At 46.8% G+C, this 18,818-nt stretch overlaps 2 protein-coding genes and 1 pseudogene across 4 annotated transcripts in view; all 3 read left to right on the forward strand.

The window, feature by feature from the left end:
• Positions 1-18,818, forward strand: part of ACYP1 (acylphosphatase 1) — an 820,450-nt gene that overhangs the window by 379,265 nt on the left and 422,367 nt on the right. The window contains exon 1 of one of the 2 annotated variants that reach the window (XM_050798916.1): positions 11,261-11,264. The exons of the other annotated variant lie outside the window; for it this stretch is intronic. The gene's annotated coding sequence lies outside the window, so the exon portion shown is untranslated. Of the gene's footprint in view, positions 1-11,260; positions 11,265-18,818 lie in introns of those variants that run through there. 2 annotated transcript variants of the gene reach the window in all.
• Positions 1-18,818, forward strand: part of TMED10 (transmembrane p24 trafficking protein 10) — a 553,877-nt gene that overhangs the window by 190,740 nt on the left and 344,319 nt on the right. The window lies entirely within an intron of this gene.
• LOC126959559 (insulin-like growth factor-binding protein 3 receptor) lies at positions 1,469-2,379 on the forward strand (annotated as a pseudogene). Its single transcript, XR_007727556.1, has one exon. The product of XR_007727556.1 is annotated as an insulin-like growth factor-binding protein 3 receptor (transcript).

Consider the following 18,818-nt stretch of genomic DNA (forward strand, 5'->3'; position numbering starts at 1 on the left):
AGGCCTGTGGGTCACGTAGACCTTGGTATAAATTTTGCCCCATCCCTGATAGGTTTAGGACCACAGGCAAGCAGTGTAAACTCTTTGGGCCTCCGTTTCCTTGCCTGTCAAGTGAAAAATCACATTATTTACTAATTCTTTTTCTTTTTTTCCCCCTGAGATGGTGTCTCACTCTGTCGCCCAGGCTGGAATGCAGTGTTACGATCTTGGCTCACTGCAACCTCTGCCTCCCGGGTTCAAGCAATTCTCCTATCTCAGCCTCCTGAGTAGCTAGGACTACTGGCATGCGCCACCATGCCCGGCTAATTTTTGTGTTTGCAGTAGAGACGGGGTTTCACCATGTTGGCCAGTCTGGTCTTGAACTCCTGACCTTGTGATCTACCTGCCTTGGCCTCCCAAAGTGCTGGAATTACAAGCGTGAGCCACCGCACCTGGCCATTATTTACTACTTCTTAACTTATTGAGAGAATTAAATGAGATGAGCAAGCATTCAATACATCTAAACTAGAATTGTTACTAAAATTAATTGTTTCATGCTCATATCTCTCCCACTGTACTGAAAGCTCCTGGGAGGGCAAGAATGGTATCATATTCATCTCCCTGTGATAAGCAGTGTGGACTCACTCATTAGGCCCTGTAGGCAGAGTGGTTAGGGCCCAAAATACTTTTGGAAGCCCATAAAAATGTTTTAATTTCTTTTAAAACAAGGGAAAAAATGAAGACAACCTAGCCTGATCAGATTTGTCTTTATAGCAATGCAGTTGTACAAATATCTTTATTGGCTGGGTGCAGTGGCTCACGCCTGTAATCCTAGCACTTTGGGAGATGGAGGTGGGCGGATTATCTGAGGTCGGGAGTTCGAGATCAGCCTGGCTAACATGGAGATACCCCATCTCTACTAAATATACAAAATTAGCTGGGTGTGGTGGTGCTCACCTGTAATCCCAGCTACTCCGGAGGCTGAGGCCGGAGAATCGCTTGAACCTGGGAGGCAGAGGTTGCAGTGAGCCAGGATCGTGCCACTGCACTCCAAACTGGCTAACAGTGAGACTCAGTCTCAAAAAATAAAAATAAAATAAAATTGAAATTAAAATATCATTGTTATTATTATTATTTTAATGGAGGATGTCAGGCCTCTGAGCCCAAGCCTGCACATATACATCCAGATGGCCTGAAGTAACTGAAGAATCACAAAAGAAGTGAAATGGTCTGTTCCTGCCTTAACTGATGATACTACCTTGTGAAATTCCTTCTCCTGGCTCATCCTGGCTCAAAAGCTCCCCCACTGAGCACCTTGTGTCCCCCGCCCCTGCCGGCCAGAGAACAACCCTCTTTGACTGTAATTTTCCACTACCTACCCAAATCCTGTAAAATTGCCCCACCCCTATCTCCCTGTGCTGACTCTCTTTTCGGACTCAGCTCACCTGCACCCAGGTGATTAAAAAGCTTTATTGTGGGGGCGCCGGCCTCCGCCCGGCCGGGAGGGGCTCTCTTCGGAGGCTCAGCCCCCTCTGCTCCCCATGGGCAACTGCCAGGCAGGGCACAACCTGCACCTGTGTCTGGCCCACCACCCACCTCTGGTCTGTGCCACTTTGATCCTGCTGCTCCTTGGCCTCTCCAGCCTGGGCCTTGGCAGCTTCCTCCTCACCCACAGGACTGGCCTGCCCAGCCCTGACCTCCCCCAGGACTGGGTCTCTTTTTTGAGATCTTTTGGCCAGCTGACCCTGTGTCCCAGGAATGGGACAGTCACAGGGAAGTGGTGAGGGTCTCACGTCATGAGCTTACTGACCACCTTGAACTTCGGAGACAGTCCAGACAGCAACAAGACCCAGACATTCCAGGCCACAGTCCTGGGTAGTCAGAAGGGACTGAAAAGATCTTCTGCAGGACAACTGGTCCTTATCGCAGCCAGGGTGACCACAGAAAGGACTGCAGGAACCTGCCCGTATTTTAGTGCTGTTCCAGGAATCCTACCCTCCAGCCAGCCACCCATATCCTGCTCAGAGGAGGGCGCCGGAAATGCTACCCTGAGCCTTAGAATGGGTGAGGAGTGTGTTAGTGTCTGGAACCACGAAGGCCTTGTGCTGACCAAGCTGCTCACCTCGGAGGAGAGGAGCTGGCTCTGTGTGGCCCCAGGCTGCTGGTCTTGGGCTCCTTCCTGCCTCTCTTCTGTGGCCTTCTCTGCTGTGTCACTGCTACGTGCTTCCACCCACGCCGGGAGTCCCACTGGTCTAGAACCGGGCTCTGAGGGCACCAGCCTAGTTCCCAACTTGTTTCTCAGGTGTGAATCAACTTCTTGGGCCTTTGCTCTGAGTTGGAAAAGGTCTTAGAAAAAGTGAAGAGCTGGAATGTGAGGGAAAATAAAAAGCTTTTTTGCCCCCGCCCCACACAAAAAAAGCTTTATTGCTCACACAAAGCGTGTTTGGTGGTCTCTTCACACAGATGCGCGTGAAGGAGGAAGCAACCCACACAGGCTGAGTGCCTAGGGCTCCTGGGGCTCCTGCAAATCGTGAGGCCTTGAGTACAAGGGCCTGGAGTGACACAAATCAGGTTGGAATTCCAGCTCCGCCACTAAGCTCAGAGTGTGACCTGGAGCATTTTCTCTTTCTCTTTTCTGTTTTTTAAAAAAATGGAGACAGGGTCTCGCTATGTTGCCCAGGCTGTTCTCAAACTCTTGGGCTCAAGCAAGCCACCTGCCTCGGCCTCCCGAAGTGCTAGAATTATAGGCATGACTACCGCACCTGGCTGATTTTCCTGTTTTTTCATCTGAAGACAGCGTCATTGATAAATCTTGCTTTCCAGGCCACGGGGTGCTACCCGCTTTTGTCTCCTTTTGGTATGTATTTATGCATTCAATGTCTGTCTTTCCCCACTAAGCTGTAAGCTCTATGAGGGCAGGGAGCCTGTCTTCCTTATTTCCTACCTGTGACATTTACAGTCCTCTTACTGCATGCTATGCATTGTTCTAGCTGCTTCAAATGCATGACATCAGCCATGAAGTGTTTTATCCCATTTTACTAATGAAGAAACTAAGGCTACGTGGTCCAATGACTTGCCCAAAATCATACCGTAGGAAATGGTAGGGAGATGAGGGTTTGAACCCTAGGACCCACACTCAACCACAGCCTCTGGCTAGGATGCTCAGCCCAGAGCCTGGCAGGCTGAAGTGGGAAAGAAGCAGTTCCAGGAGGGGGGCAAATGGCTCAGAGGATGCGGAGTCTGAGACACTGAAATGAAGATTTGTTCCTGGTGGGTGGCTGTGCAACGGAGGAGGCAGCGAGTCAGGAGGAAGAGGTGCTCCTAGCAGACAGGTGTTTTCCATTCATGAAGGAGGAAAAGTTCAGGTCAAGAGAATGATCTGACCACATCAAGCACCATAGGGATTCTCCCCTCATGAGTCACCCCAGGAAGCTGACCAGGTTTGTTTTTTCTGGGGTAGGGGGACTAACAAGCCCAAAGGGGACCCCTGGCGCTCCAGGGCTCTGCAGCCTCCACCAGAACAGGCCAGGCGCTCCTCCACTGGCTCCTCTCCATGTGCCCACTTCATGCTACTCACACATCGAGATATTGGTTGGTTGTTTTTCCACTTGAACTTTAGTTTTTGTAATGGTTATCTTTTCTGGCTACAAAATCACCTACATAGCTTCATCTTAGAAAAAGCGGGGCCGGGCGCGGTGGCTCAAGCCTGTAATCCCAGCACTTTGGGAGGCCGAGACGGGCGGATCACGAGGTCAGGAGATCAAGACCATCCTGGCTAACATGGTGAAACTCCATCTCTACTAAAAAAAAAAAGAAAAAACTAGCCGGGCGAGGTGGCGGGCGCCTGTGGTCCCAGCTACTCGGGAGGCTGAGGCAGGAGAATGGCGTAAACCCGGGAGGCGGAGCTTGCAGTGAGCTGAGATCCTGCCACTGCACTCCAGCCTGGGCAACAGAGCGAGACTCCGTCTCAAAAAGAAAAAGCAGAAAATAGAAATAAACATGCACACAAAATAAACAAGTGAAAGTCCCTCATAATCTCACCCGACGGGAATAACCTGGTTTAATATTTTGGTATGTTTATTTCCAGTCTTTTTGAGAATTCCTGAGAGTCAGGAATTCAGGAGTGACTTACCTGGATGGTTCCGGCTCACGGTCCCTCAGGAAGCTGTAGTCAATCAATTGACAGGGGCTGTGGACTCTGAAGACTTGACTGAGGCTGGAGTGTCTGCACTCAAGGTCACTTACATGACTGTTGGCAGGGAGTTTCAGTTCTCCGCCACACAAACTTCTCTGTAGGACGGCTGGAGACATGGCTCTCCACAAACTGAGTGACCCAAGAAGAGAGTGACAGCACCCGAGACTGGAGCTGGTCTTTTTATAACTGAATCTTGAAAGTGATATGCCATCCCTTCTTCTGAATTCCATTTGTTGGAAGTGAGTCTCTAGGTATGTACACCTTTACACATGTGTATACATACATGCATGTATGTATATATATGAGTATGTTTATAAATATGTTTATATATAATATAAATATATAAATTATATATAAAATATAAATGTATATTACATATATACTGCATAATATATAAGCAAATTTACGTATTTCCACTTATGATTTTGTTTTTTTTTTTTGAGATGGAGTCTCGCTCTGTCACCCAGGCTGGAGTGCAGTGGTGTGATCTTGGCTGATTGTAACCTCTGCCTCCTGAGTTCAAGCAGTTCTCCTGCCTTAGCCTCCCGAGTAGCTGGGACTACAGGCATGCACCACCACGCCCAGCTAATTTTTGTATTTCTGGTAGAGACAGGGTTTCACCATACTGGCCAGGCTGGTCTTGAACTCCTGACCTCAAGTGATTCACCAGCCTCAGCCTCACAGAGTGCTGGGATTACAGGTGTGAGCCACCACACCTGGACTCACTCATGATTTTTTTACTTTACGAAGTTGCAAAAGTGATATGTATCCATTACACTCCTTGACTTATGGCAGGGTTATATCTATATAAACCCATCGCAAATTGAAAATATAACTCAAAAGTTTGACTTAAGATATTTTCCATTTATGATGGGTTTATCATGACACAACCCCATTATAAGTCATGGAGTACTTCTACACACACACACACACACACACACACACACACACACACACACATTTCTTATTGGTTCCATTCCTCTGGAGAACCCTGACTCATACATCATTATGGAAATGGTTGAACACAGGATGGTTCATATAAACCATGGTTGTTGCAAGGGTTAATTCCAGCAGGCCTAGAATTGACATAGACTGATTTACCGAAATAAAAGCTATTCCTGTACAGCACTGAGCCCCAGTCGAGGCATTAAAGATACCGATTAATAGTGCTGTTTCATAACCATGAGTCTGAGGGATTTCAACGTGGTTTGTACGGGCTTATCAGCAGTATTTATTTTTATTTTTACTTTGTTCAGCATTGTGTATTGATAACAGTGAGATTGATGATTTGTTCCTGGTCTTGGTGAGACCCCTGGAGGACTGTGCTTTTGGGACTGGTGACACAGCAAGGAACATGCCTACATGAGCAGCAGGGTATATGACACCCTGGTGGAAACTCCAGCTTGGGCCTCCCAGTTCTGAGGTGTTCCATGACACACGGGTGACTCTAGAGAGAAGGTATGTCTTGCGTGGCTCTTCCAGAGGTGAACCAATTGGAGCCTGCACCTGGCCTCTCTGGATCCCTTGATGTCTTACTTAACTGCTGTTGCTGCATTAAATGAATACTTTTGCTGCAATAAGCAGTAGTTTTGTAAGCATTGTCAACTTGAATCCTGTGAATCTTCTTTAGCAATCAAACCCTGCCTAATGACCACTGTTAGTGCACGTAGGATGTAAGCAGCCCTGGTTTTCTTTTTTTTAAAAATAGAGACAGGGATTTACTATGTTGTCCCGGTTTTTAAAAAGGTTTAGATCTACACAAATAGCCTGGGAAAAGGTTTATAATGTAAGTGAAATGAGTAATTTGCAAACTAAGAGGTAAAACATGATTTCATCTTTATTTCTTTTAAATGTGTGATGCCGTGTGTGTGTGTGTGTGTGTGTGTGTGTGTGTCTATCTAGATGTATTTGTAGAAAATTGGGAAAAAACAAAGAAGTGTAAAGAAGTGTGCACCCTAAATCATAAATGAGGGTTACCTTGTTGTGGGGTATGTGAAGTGAAGGAATAGAATGGGCTGGAAAGTCTACTGCTCCGGTTTGAATGTTTTTGTCCTCTCCGAAATTCATGTTGAAATTTAATCCCCTATGCAACAGTATTAAGAAGTGTGGCCTTTAGGAGGTGATTGAGGCATGAGAGCTCTGCCCTCATGAATGGGATTAAATGCTCTCATAGAAGGGTGTGATAGAGGGAGTTTGCCCCCCTTCCAGTCACTCTGTCCCTTCCACCATGTGAGGACACAGTGTTTCTCTCTTCTGGTGGACAGAGCAACAAGGCGTCATCTTGGAAGCAGAGACAGGGCCTCACCAGACACTGAACCTGCCGCCATCTTGGAAGCAGAGACAGGGCCTCACCAGACACTGAACCTGCCGCCATCTTGGAAGCAGAGACAGGGCCTCACCAGACACTGAACCTGCCGCCATCTTGGAAGCAGAGACAGGCCCTCACCAGACACTGAACCTGTCGCCATCTTGGAAGCAGAGACAGGCCCTCACCAGACACTGAACCTGCCAGCAACTTGATCTTAGATTTTCCAACCTCCAGAAATGTGAGAAATAAATTTCTGTTATTTATAAATTACGAAGTCTGTAGTATTCTGTTGTAGAGGTACAAACAGACTAAGAAATTGGTACCAGAGAGGTAGGCCTGTTGCTATAACCAATATCTTGAAATATGGAAGTGGCTTTGGAACTGGTTAAGGCGTAGAGGCTGGAATAGTTTTCAGGCACATGCTGGAAAAAGCCTGTATTATCATGACCAGAATGTTAAGGGAGATTCCGATGAGAGCTCTGAAGAGGAAAATTGTAGAGACAGCCTCAGTGTTAGGGATTATCTAAATGGTTGTGAACAGAAGGCTGGTATTCTAGAAAAAGCCAATCTGATGAAGTCTTAGATGAAAACGAGAAATACCTTATCAGAAGTTGGAGGAGAGGCTATCCTTGTTATAAAGCAGCAAAAACTTGACTGAATTGTATCTGTGTCCTACTGCTTGGTGGAAAGCAGAATTTAAGATCAATGAACTAGCATATTTAGCAGAAGAAATACCAAAGCAAAGTGTTCAGGGTGTGGATGGCTTCTCTTAAGTGTTCATGGTAACATGCGAGAAGAGAAATAATTTAAAGATGGATTTTTTTTTTTTAAACGGAATCTCCCTCTGTCACCCAGGCTGGAGTGTAGTGGCACGATCTTGGCTCACTGCAACCTCTGCCTCCTGGGTTCAAGTGATTATTCTGCCTCAGCCTCCTGAGTAGCTGGGACTACAGGTGCGCATGCCCGGCTAATTTTTGTATTTTTAGTAGAGACGGGGTTTCACCGTATTGGCCAGGCTGGTCTCAAACTCCTGACCTTGTGATCCGCCCGTCTCGGCCTCCCAAAGTGCTGGGATTATAGGCGTGTGCCCCCACGCCCAGCTTAGAGACAGAATTTTTAATTAAAAGGGAAGCCGAATGATTTGGAAAATTCTCAGCCTGGCCATGTAAAGAATAAAAAAGCATGTTAAGAGAGAAAGCCAAGGGTGTGGCCAAGTGACCACAGATTAGTAAATCTGTTAATCTGTTGATAAACAGGTTAGTATAGATTGAAGGAAGCTGGATGATGCTGTTCACCAAGATGATGGAAGAATAACCCTGAAAGCATTTCTGAGATCTCGGAGACTGCCCCACCCATCACAGTCAGGGCACTGAGGGCAAATTAATATCAAGGGAGGGGCCCAGGCCCCCTGTGGGACTTGGGACCCTGGGGATCCCAGTCCAGGGCCTCCTCAAGTCTCTGCTATCTGTATTCTGGCACGGTGCTCCTTGGTAGCCCCAGCTGTGGCTCAGGTGGGCTCAGGTGTGGCTGAAGCCACCACTCCAGAGGACACAAGTGGCGAACTTTGGCGGCTTACATGTGGTGCTAACTCCACAGGCATGCTGTGATGAGCTGCAGGGGCAGGGCTACCTCCACCTGGATTTCAAGGGATGCCTCAGAAAGCCTCAGGGCCCAGGCAAAGAAATGACACAGGGAAGGGGCTGCTGTGGAGAGTCCCCACCAGGGCAATTCCTAGTGGAGTCCTGGGAGCAGGGCCACTCTCGAGACCTCAGAACAGTAGAGCCTCAGGAGTGCAGCCCCAGCCCGGGAGCACCAGTGGCAGGCTACTAACCCCCAAGAGGCGTATCCACCTTGTTTCATGTGATTAAAAAGAAGAAATGGGATCATAGGCCTTTCCAAAATAATTAGTAGACTTTATTTATTCATTTATTGAGGCGGAGTCTCACTCTGTCACCCAGGCTAAAGTGCGGTGGCATGATCTCGGCTCACTGCAACCTCCACCTCCCAGATTCAAGTGATTCTCGTGCTTCAGATACCCAAATAGCTGGGACCACAGGCTCCCACCACCATGCCTAATTTTTGTATTTTTGATAGAGATGGGGTTTTGTCATGTTGACCAGGCTGCTCTCAAACTCCTGACCTCAAGTGATCCACTCTCCTTGGCCTCCCAAGGTGCTGGGATACAGGCCTGAGCCACTGTGTCTGGTCAATAGACTTTAATTTTTAGTTTCACAGAAAAGTTGAGTATAGTTACAGTTTCTATATACTCCCTCTTCTCCACACTGCCTCACCCTGTGTATCACCTCCCTGACAGTTTCCCTTATTATTAAGAACTTACATTAGTGTAGTACACTTATTACAATTGATAAACCAAAATGATACATTGTTATTAACAAAAATCTACAGTTTAAATTAAGGATCATTCTTTGGTTGTATAGTTCTATGGGTTTTGACAGATGCATAATGTCATGTACCTAGCATTACAGTATCATATGGAAATGTTTCACCACCCTAATAATCCCCTGTGCTGCACCTGTTACTCCCTCTCTCCTCCCTGCAGCCCTGGCAACCATAGATCTTTTGATGATCTCCCTCCTTTGCCTTCTCCAGAATGTCATATGGTTGAAATCATGCAGTATTTTCAGACTGGCTTCCTTCACTTAGCAAAATATATTTAAGGTTCCTCCGTGTCTTTTCATGGATTGACAGCTCATTTCTTTTTAGTGCTAAATAATATTCCACCATTTGAATATATCAATTTATCCATTCACCTATTGAAAGACATGTTGGTTTCTTCCAATTTGGGGTGATTATGAAAAAAGCTGCTATCAACTTTTATGTGAACATAAGTTTTCAATTCATTTGGGTAAATAACGAGACATGTGCTTGATAGATTATGTGGTAAGAGTAGGTTTGGCTTCATGAGAAATTGCTAAACTGTCTTCCAAAGTGTCTGCACCAGTTTTGCATTTGCACCAGCAGTGAAGGAGAGTTCCTGTTGCTCCACATCCTGCCCATCATTTGGTGTTCTCTGTGTTTTGGATTTCAGCCACTCTAATAGGTGTGTGCAGGTAGTTCATTGTTTTAATTTGTAATTGCCTAATGGCATATGATGTTGAGCATCTTTTCATGTGCTTATCTGCCATTTGCGTATCTTTGAGGTGTCAGTTCAGATCTTCTGCCCATGTTTTAATTGGGTTGTTTGCTTTCTTATTGTTGAGTTGTAAGAGTTCTTTGTATATTTTAGTTATAAGACTTTTATCAGATATGTGTTATGCAAATAGTTTCTTCCAGTCTGTGGCTTTTCTTTCCATTTTCTTGATTATAGGTCATTTTTAAAAACCCTTCTGTGCTTTTCAAGTAAATGTTTAGATTTAAAAAAAGAAGGTAAACAGGAATGACTTCTCTAAGTTTAGCCACCCCTGCTGGCTAGATTTCTAGCATACATTTCCTAGTAAGGAGGAATTGGCTGCAAAATGAAATCCACACCTCTGTGTTATACTTGTGAACAGCTTTTCTATTTATGTAACTAATTTAGTCAATCTCATTGTTTATCTATCAGTTTATGATGAAAGAAAATCCCGCTTTTGGCAAGTCCGAATGAAAGAACTGCAGTCCTGTGCGTGGGAGGGCTAGAAACTCTAAGGCCCCACGTGGATCATCTGCTCCTTGTAGAGGAGCCCAGTCAGGGATGGGGGTTGACTGCAGGGGCCGCCGACCCCTCCACCCACCCGATACAGAGCAGGGTCTGGCCCACTCGACCAGGCATTGACCCGAAAAGCCCTTCCCTAAGAAGCTGAATGTTTCACTCATGCCTGTTTCATGAGCCCCAGGAACTGTGGCCTTGGACTCCCCTCACAGTTCCCTTCCTTTCTAATGAGGGAAAGGGTGTCTCTGGAGCCTGGGCTAGAGGCTGCTTTAGAAATGCAAAGGTTTCAGCTACTTGAAGGGAATGCATTTGAGGGAAGTCTCTTCTGGTTTCTTCTGTGCCTTCAAAGAGGAACAGAGCTTTTTCAGAAACTCTGCATAAAGTCAGTGAGTTCAGACGCTCAAGTCCTCGGGCCCCGAGGAGATTTCTTCTCAGGTGGTGTTATGCAAATAGAAGGGTGGACTAAGTCTTTATTTCAAGAAAAGAAAGTCAGAGGAGAATAATTATACCTTTCACATTTGGGCTATAAATACTGCAGTGAATAGGGCTGGAAGAGAAGGATTTGGGGGCTAGGGGGAGCTGAATCCGCAAAGCCTGTGACTAGCTTTTCAGGATTTCTGCTTTCAGGAAGGGCAGTCAGGCTGGGATTGAGTGTAATGGCACCAACTAGAAAAGCCTCCCAGTGGCTGGGCACGCTGGCTCATGCCTGTAATCCCAGCACTTTGGGAGGCCAAGGCAGTCATATCACCTGAGGTCAGCAGTTCAAGACAAGCCTGGCCAACATGGCAAAATTCCATCTCTACTAAAAATACAAAAATTAGCCGGGCGTAGCGGTGAGTGCCTGGTGTCCCAGCTACTGGGGAGGTTGAGGCTGAGGCAGGAGAATCACTTGAAAGCAGGAGGCGGAGGTTGCAGTGAATGGAGATGGCACCACTGCACTCCAGCCTGGGCAATGGAGTAAGACTCTGTCTCAAAATAAAAAATAAAAAATAAAAATAAAATTAAAAAAGAGCCTCCCTGAGGATGAGGCCACCACTGCAGTGACGGCCTCTTGGTCACCTGAAAGAGGCAACTCTGAGATGGCCAAGAAGGAAGCGGTTCACGCGCTGTTGAGCTAACCACTGGGGTCGGGGTGGGGGAGGCCCGGACTGCCATCAAAAGACGAAAACGTTGATATGCATGAGAGCGACCCTTGGGGGAACAGAATAAGATGGTCACCAAACCCCGACATACACCCAGCTGGGGTGGGGCTTTATTTCACCTCAGAAGGAAATTTACCCGAGTTTAGGTCGAAGTCTCTTCCTTGTCGCCCCAGACCTGCCCCAGTCCAGCACTGACCACAGGGACCTGTCTTCCTCCCCGAGAGACTGTGCCCTCCCTGAAGGCAGGGATTTTGTTGGGTCTATATTTGCCTTCCAGCCTGGAAGGGGCTCAGTTACTTTCACTTTCAGTTGAGTTAAGTCCAGTGGTGCCAGCTGTGTGATGCTGGACAAGTCTCTTATCTAAGCCTCAGTTTCTTCAACAACAAATATTAATATAAGACTCACCTCAGGAGAACCCAGCATATGGTTGGTACTCAATAAAAACTAGTACCTGTCCCTTAGTTCCCAGGGAAGCCATCCTCTTAGCTGTAATTATGCAGTTTCTTTTTCATAGCCAGGTAATATGAGCCCATAAACCTTTACAATCATCATCTACCCTTTAGCCTAGAAAACAATGTATCAGGATATTAGAATTAAAGTGTTGTGGCTTTTTTGTTTGTTTGTTTGTTTGTTTTTTGAGACAGAGTCTCACTCTGTGGCTCAGGCTGGAGTGCGGTGGCGCTATCTCAGCTCACTGCAACCTCCACCGCCGCAGGTTCAAGTGATTCTCCTGCCTCAGCCTCAGCCTCAGCCTCCCCAGTAGCTGGGACTATAGGTGCCTGCCACCATGTCCAGCTAATTTTTGTACTTTTTGTAGAGGCTGGGTTTCACCATATTGGCCAGGCTGGTTTCAAACTCCTGACCTCAAATGATCCACCCACCTCGGCCTCCCGAAGTGTTGGGATTACAGGCGTGAGCGACAGGGCCTGGCCAAGAATTAAAGTTTTGATGGAGACATCAAGGCTTAGATGTGAAGCCAGATCACCACCTGCAGACTGTACACATTTCAAACAACTTATTACAAAACGATTGGACTCTTCCGCAGTTTGAGGAGATAAGAAGGGCTCCAAGTACAAAGGTTGGGGGGACATTTGTAGAGCAATTTTTTTTGAGAGAGCCCTTGCGGGGCTGAGTCCCTGCCTGCCTTCAGGCAGGAGGGAGGGGCTGCTGCCTCCTCTTCTGGAGCCCTGCGAGAAGACTTCCATGGAACCATGTAAAGAAGTGGTTGTGCTGGGCTGTCTGTATATCCTGCATGTCTCTGGGCAAGGTACAGAAAATGGGATGCCAAGGGCTTCCCAAAGCCAGCCCTGGACTGTCTTGGGTTCTGTCTAGTAGCGCCATGTGGAGGATGCTGGGATGTACCAGCAAGATGTTAGAAGTGAGAGCAGTCTCCTGGGACATACGGGAAAAAGGTCCCTGAAGATAGAAGCCTCAAAAGAACTCACAAAAGCACCTATGAAAGAAAGGATCAGTTTGAATATATGCCAAGCCCAGTGCACCCAAAGCCAGCTCAGAATCCTAACAGGTCAATGTCATGAGGCCATTCCTGCATCCTTGCCACTGCTCTCACCGCCTGCTCCATCCTTGGGAGGGGTCAGAAACTGGCCAGCCAGCTTGGGAGGGAGGAAGGGAAGAAGGAAAGAGGAGGAGATGGGCAAGGGGAGAAATAAAGAAGAGACAGTCGGTTCTCCCTGCCCCACTGCAGGCCACCAGCCTGCTGCAGGCCTGAGCTGGGGATGGGGGGAAGATTCGAACATTAAATAAAACCTGTGATTTTGAGTCTCTCTTAGACTGGAGCTTCTAATTAATAAATTGTGCTTAGTATGGCAGAGGACTGTCTGCAGAAAAGCAGACAGAGTGAGCAGAAAAGTTGCTAGAACTTTCATCTGGGGCAAGGAAAGGTGATCCTTATTGGGTACATTTCGAAGTAGGAAATGACATATAAAGTTTATTTTAATTTATCGTGAGTTGTGCATTTGAAATAGCCAACCTTATGGACCATGGATACCTCTAGCTCTACTGGGTTTGCTAGGTTACAAGGCGTGCGTGGCAGAGCAGTTTGTACGGAAGCCTGGATCTGCAGAGCACTTCCTTGCTCTAGGCCCCACTCAAAACTGGCAGGTTGGCCAGGCACAGTGGCTCATGCCTATAACCCCAATACTTTGGGAAGCTGAGGCGGGGGGGATCACTGGAGCCTGGGAGTTTAAGACCAGCCTGGGCAACATGGCAAGACCCTGTTTCTACAAAAAATATCAGCCAGGTGTGATGGTGTCCACCTGTGGTTGCAGCTGCTCAGAAGGCTGAGGCAGGAGGATTACTTGAACCCAGGAAGTCGAGGCTGCTGTGAGCCAGGTCCACACCACGGCACTCCAGCCTGGGCAACAGAGTGAGACCCTGTCTGAAAACAAAACAAAACAAAACAAAACAAAAAACACTGGCAGCTTTCCAAGGCACTGAAAAGGACTCCTCCTTAATGTGGTAAATATGCTGCTTCCAAAATCCAAAGAGGTCCGCTGGGCCCGTGCCTCTTTCTTAGTGATAGGGAGTAAAGTGCAATAACCTGCCCTTTATTTTGAATGAGATGCTTCAGAATGCCTCAGATGCTGCACCACTGTAAACATCCTCAGCGTGGCAGGCCCAGAACCCTCATGAGGCCTCCTTGCCCGCATCTCGTGCTTGTGTGCCACTAGGGCCTCTGGAGCGCTTGCAGCTGCTGCCCTGTGGGTCTGATTAGCACAATGCACCACGCAATGGGAGCAGGATTCTGTGGAATGTCAAGGAGATCAAAGCTCCCATGGATTACACAATGTGGGGCAGTAGGAGAGTCACAAATCCTCCACCTGGAGAATAAAAGGGAAAAACATTGATTCACTGTCTCTGCCTCCCGCCTCTCAATTAGTCAAGGGAGGCCCTACAGACATTAACTCCCCAAATTTCCAGGTTTCCATATGGGCAAGTGCCAAGGAGGCAGCCACAGAGGCCCCCCAGGACAGGAAGTGGGAGGTACAGGGTGTGCAGCTGTAGGGAGGCTTTGTCAGGTTACACCTGTGTAAAGTTGCTCACCTGTTCAGAGCTGGTCATGCAACAGAGTCAGAGGATTTTAAGTGGAGCAGAACAGGTGACCACCCAGGGGCGTACCCTCCTTCAGAGAGGTAGAGGCTGACACGAACATGTAATTACTTTGTGAATGTTCCAAAGCATTAGTAGTTGCTTCTTTAGGAATCACCCACAGAGTCGGTTTAGGAGCTAAACAAAAAAAAAAAATCAGTCTCAGGCCAGGCACGGTGGCTCATGCCAGTAATCCCAGCATTTTGGGAGGCCAAGGCGGGCAGTTCACCTGAGGTCAGGAGTTCGAGACCAGCCTGGCCAATATGGTGAAACCCCGTCTCTACTAAAAATACAAAAATTAGCCAGGCGTGGTGGCACACGGCTGTAGTCCCAGCTACTCGGGAGGCTGAGGCAGGAGAATCTCTTGAACCCAGGAGGCAGAGGTTGCAGTGAGCCAAGATCGTGCCACGGCACTCCAGCCTGGGCGACAGAGGGAGACTTCATCTAAAAAAAAAAAAAAAATCAGTCTCTCACAATATTTAGTTTTTAAAGCCAAAACAGTATGTCCACCTTACCTAACCTCCTTATTAACCATAAGCTAGCTATTTCCAAAGAACAAAGATACACTGGTATGATGAACAAGCCCATTTCAGAATTTCAGAACTGTAATATAAAGGAATAGGACCTGCATCAATCTCATTACTTTGCATTTAATGTGTGTCCGCTTGTGTCTGTGAATACACGTATTTGTGTATCTACATGTGTGTCTGTTTGGTGTGCATGTAACTATGCTTGTGTCTCCATCATATCACATATCTGTGAGTTTATGTGTAAGTCTGTAGATTGTATGTCTGTGGATAGTGTGTGTTGACCTTCTGCTATGTGCCAACCACTGTGACGAGCACTAGGGATGCACCACACAGGGACTCCATCCTCATGGCACTTACATGGGAAATAGTCTATCTTGCCTAGTAGTGAGAAGGGTCATATTAGGTTGGTGCAAACGTAATTGCGGTTTTTGCCATTAAAAGTAAACATCCTCAGCGTGGCAGGCCCAGAACCCTCATGAGGCCTCCTTGCCCGCATCTCGTGCTCGTGTGCCACTAGGGCCTCTGGAGCGCTTGCAGCTGCTGCCCTGTGGGTCTGATTAGCACAATGCACCACGCAACGGGAGCAGGATTCTGTGGAATGTCAAGGAGATCAAAGCTCCCATGGATTACACAATGTGGGGCAGTAGGAGAGTCACAAATCCTCCACCTGGAGAATTAGGTGAGGCGGACGTGCTGTTTTGGCTTTAAAAACTAATGGCAAAAACCACAATTATGTTTGCACCAACCTAATAGTTAAGAACCTTCAATTCTGAATATCCCACTGTGGCGAGCAGAATAATCTCCTCTCAAAGATGTCCACCTTCTAATCCCTGTAACCTATGACTATGTCACGTGGTCAGGGGGAATTAAGGTTGCAGGTAGAATTAGGATTGCTAATGAGCACACATTAAAATAAGAAGATTATCTGGATTAGCGGGGTGGGCCCAATGTGGTCACAATGGCCCGTAAAAGATGGCATAGGGAAGGTTGGGCGCAGTGGCTCATGCCTATAATCCCAGCACTTTGGGAGGCCGAGGCGGGTGGATCACCTGAGGTCAGGAGTTCGAGACCAGTCTGGCCAACATAGTGAAACCCCATCTCTACTAAAAATACAAAGAATTAGCTGTGTGTGATGATGGGCACCTGTAATCCCAGCTACTCGGGAGGCTGAGGCAGGAGAATCCCTTGAACCCGGGAGGCGGAGTTTGCAGTGAGCTGAGATCGTGCCATTGTCCTCCAGCCTGGGCAACACGAGCAAAACTCTGTCTCAAAACACAAACAAACAAAAAAAGATGGAGGAGGGAGGGAAGAGGGAGGCAGGGAGTCAGTGTCATAGCAGTGGGTGAGAAAGATGTGTGGCCATTGGTGGCTTTGAAGGTAGAATGCGGGCAGCCTCCAAAACCTGGAAAAAGCAAGAAAGTGGATTTTCCCCAAGAGCCTCCAAAAAGAATGCAGTCCTGCCGACACCTTGATTCTAGCCCAGTAAGAAGCATTTTGGGCTTTGGACATCCAGAACTGTAAGACAAAATTTGTGTTGTTTTAAGGGATTAAATCTGTGATAGTTTATTATGGCAGCAATAGAAAATGAACATACCTGTCAAAACTGGGTTCTGTCTTCAAAGGCTTCCCCTTTGCTCACCGTCCAGTCCACAGCTCCTCTTACAGGCGCAGTACAGTTGGCTTTCGAGTAGGGCTTGGATTGAAAAGTCAGCAGGTAAGGAAGAAGTCTATCGTCCAGACGAACCTTGAACACGCCCTACTTGCCCCTCCCGTAGAGAGCAGGGACCAGGATCCACTGAGTGCAGAGCAGAGCAACACTCCTTAAGGTGTCCTCACCCCCGGGCACCCTCCCCCAGGGCTCAACCAGCTAACCTCTTTCCACCCTTTGAACTGTCTCTCTCTCTCTTCAGGCATATAATTAAATTTGCATAAATTCAAATTGCAGCATATGCTGCAATTCCATTGTAATTTCAGATTTGTTTTTATTTTCCTGCGTTTGCTAAGGAAATAATAAAAACAAAACCATCTATTTGTATTGTGGCTTGTTCTCTTGTATTGCAAAATATATCAAGCATCCAGAGGAGTGTGAAGAAGACAGCCCTCATCTGTGCATACATCACCCACCTCTGAAAAATCCTAATGTCATTCTACATTTGATGGGGATTTTTAAAAAACAAATGAAATGTTATGTGTAGAGTTGAAGTTGAAATCCAGCTTCCTACTTACCCTTGCCGTGATCCCTAGTTCCCTCCTCTCCCCAGCCCTCCCAAGAGCACTCCCTATGACTGATTGTGATATTGACAGCATTCTTGTGCAGGCTTTTATACCCAGATCTGTGTGTAGCCATAAACAACAAAGTATCAACGTATACATTTAGTTAGAAATATGACATCAGTGGTATCCTCGTGCAGTTCACTCCCCTACCCTCCATCTCAACAGTAGGTTTCTGAGATTTATCCACATTGATACATACAACTCTGGTTCATTCTTTTTACCTGTTGAGTAATATTCAATTTTAGGAAAATACCACAATTTATTTGTTCTTATGTCATTTGGTTGTTGTCAACTTTTTTTAAAAATACAAACAAAGCATCAGTGAACATTCTCGCACATTTCCTTTTGCCCCTGTGCTAGAGTTCCTTCCAAGATTAGGGAGGAAAACTGCTAGGTCAAAGGATGTGTTTAGCTTTAGTGTTACTGGTTATTTGCAAATTGCTTTGCACAGTTTCTTACTGGCAGGATATGTAAATTTCCTTTAATCCTTTTGTGTGCGTGTGTGTGTGTGTGTGTGTATGTATATATATATATATATATATATATATATATATTTTTTTTTTTTAGATGGAGTCTAGCTCTGTCGCCCAGGCTGGAGTGCAGTGGCGCGATCTCGGCTCACTGCAACCTCCACCTCCCGGGTTCAAGTGATTCTCCTGCCTCAGCCTCCCGAGTACCTGGGACTACAGGCACGTGCCACCACACCCGGCTAATTTTTTGTATTATTAGTAGAGACAGGGTTTCACTGTGTTAGCCAGGGTGGTCTCGATCTCCTGACCCTGTGATCCGCCCGCCTCAGCCTCCCAACCTTTACTCCATATTCTTACCAACACATACTTGTTTCTGCCCATCTGATGGCTAAAGTGTCTTGTCTTTCTCAGGCCATGGTTGCATTCATCAACTCGATTGATTCTCATAGGAACCCTGGGCAGAGGTGGCACAGGTCTTATTTATGACCACCTGGCAGGAGGGCACATTGAGGCCCAGGGAGGGAATGATGCATCCAGCATGGCTAGTTGTGACCAGTCAGGAGCTGAACAGATCCAGGAGTCTGGGATCTCAGGCATTCGTTACACCATAGGGACCACGTACAGGGTCAGAACACAAACTTGGCAGCCCATCTTTAGAGAATAAAACATATTTAAATAACTGTACTATGTAAATATCAACAACTATCCACGCTAACAGAGGACAAAATAATTACCATTTTAGGGGAGTTTATTTCACAAAACACTTCGTATATTCATTCCTCTTTTGATCCTGATAACTCCATAGAAAGACTTGGATTGTTACTGTTCCCACTTCACAGATAAGAAAAATGAGGCTCACAGCTAGTCAATAGATTACATCATGAACCCGTTTGCCTTTAAGGTGTGTTTTCTGTACACACCCTTGGAGATGGTTTGCCTGAGGGTTGGGAATGCTTGATATGCATTTGAGCATGGGTGGGTCTGTGCCATCTCTCCCGGCTTCCTGCACAAGCTCCCTGGCAACTGAGGCCACACCACAAACACATTTTTCCTCTCATGGGGAGGCTCAGTCTCAGGTTTTATGCACCTGAAGTCAGACTGGCAATAACATCTTGGCTCTGCCTCCTAACACCTGTGACCTTGGGCAAGTTACCTCTTCTGTG

This window comes from Macaca thibetana, chromosome 7, assembly GCF_024542745.1.
Source record: "Macaca thibetana thibetana isolate TM-01 chromosome 7, ASM2454274v1, whole genome shotgun sequence".
Lineage (NCBI taxonomy): Eukaryota > Metazoa > Chordata > Mammalia > Primates > Cercopithecidae > Macaca > Macaca thibetana.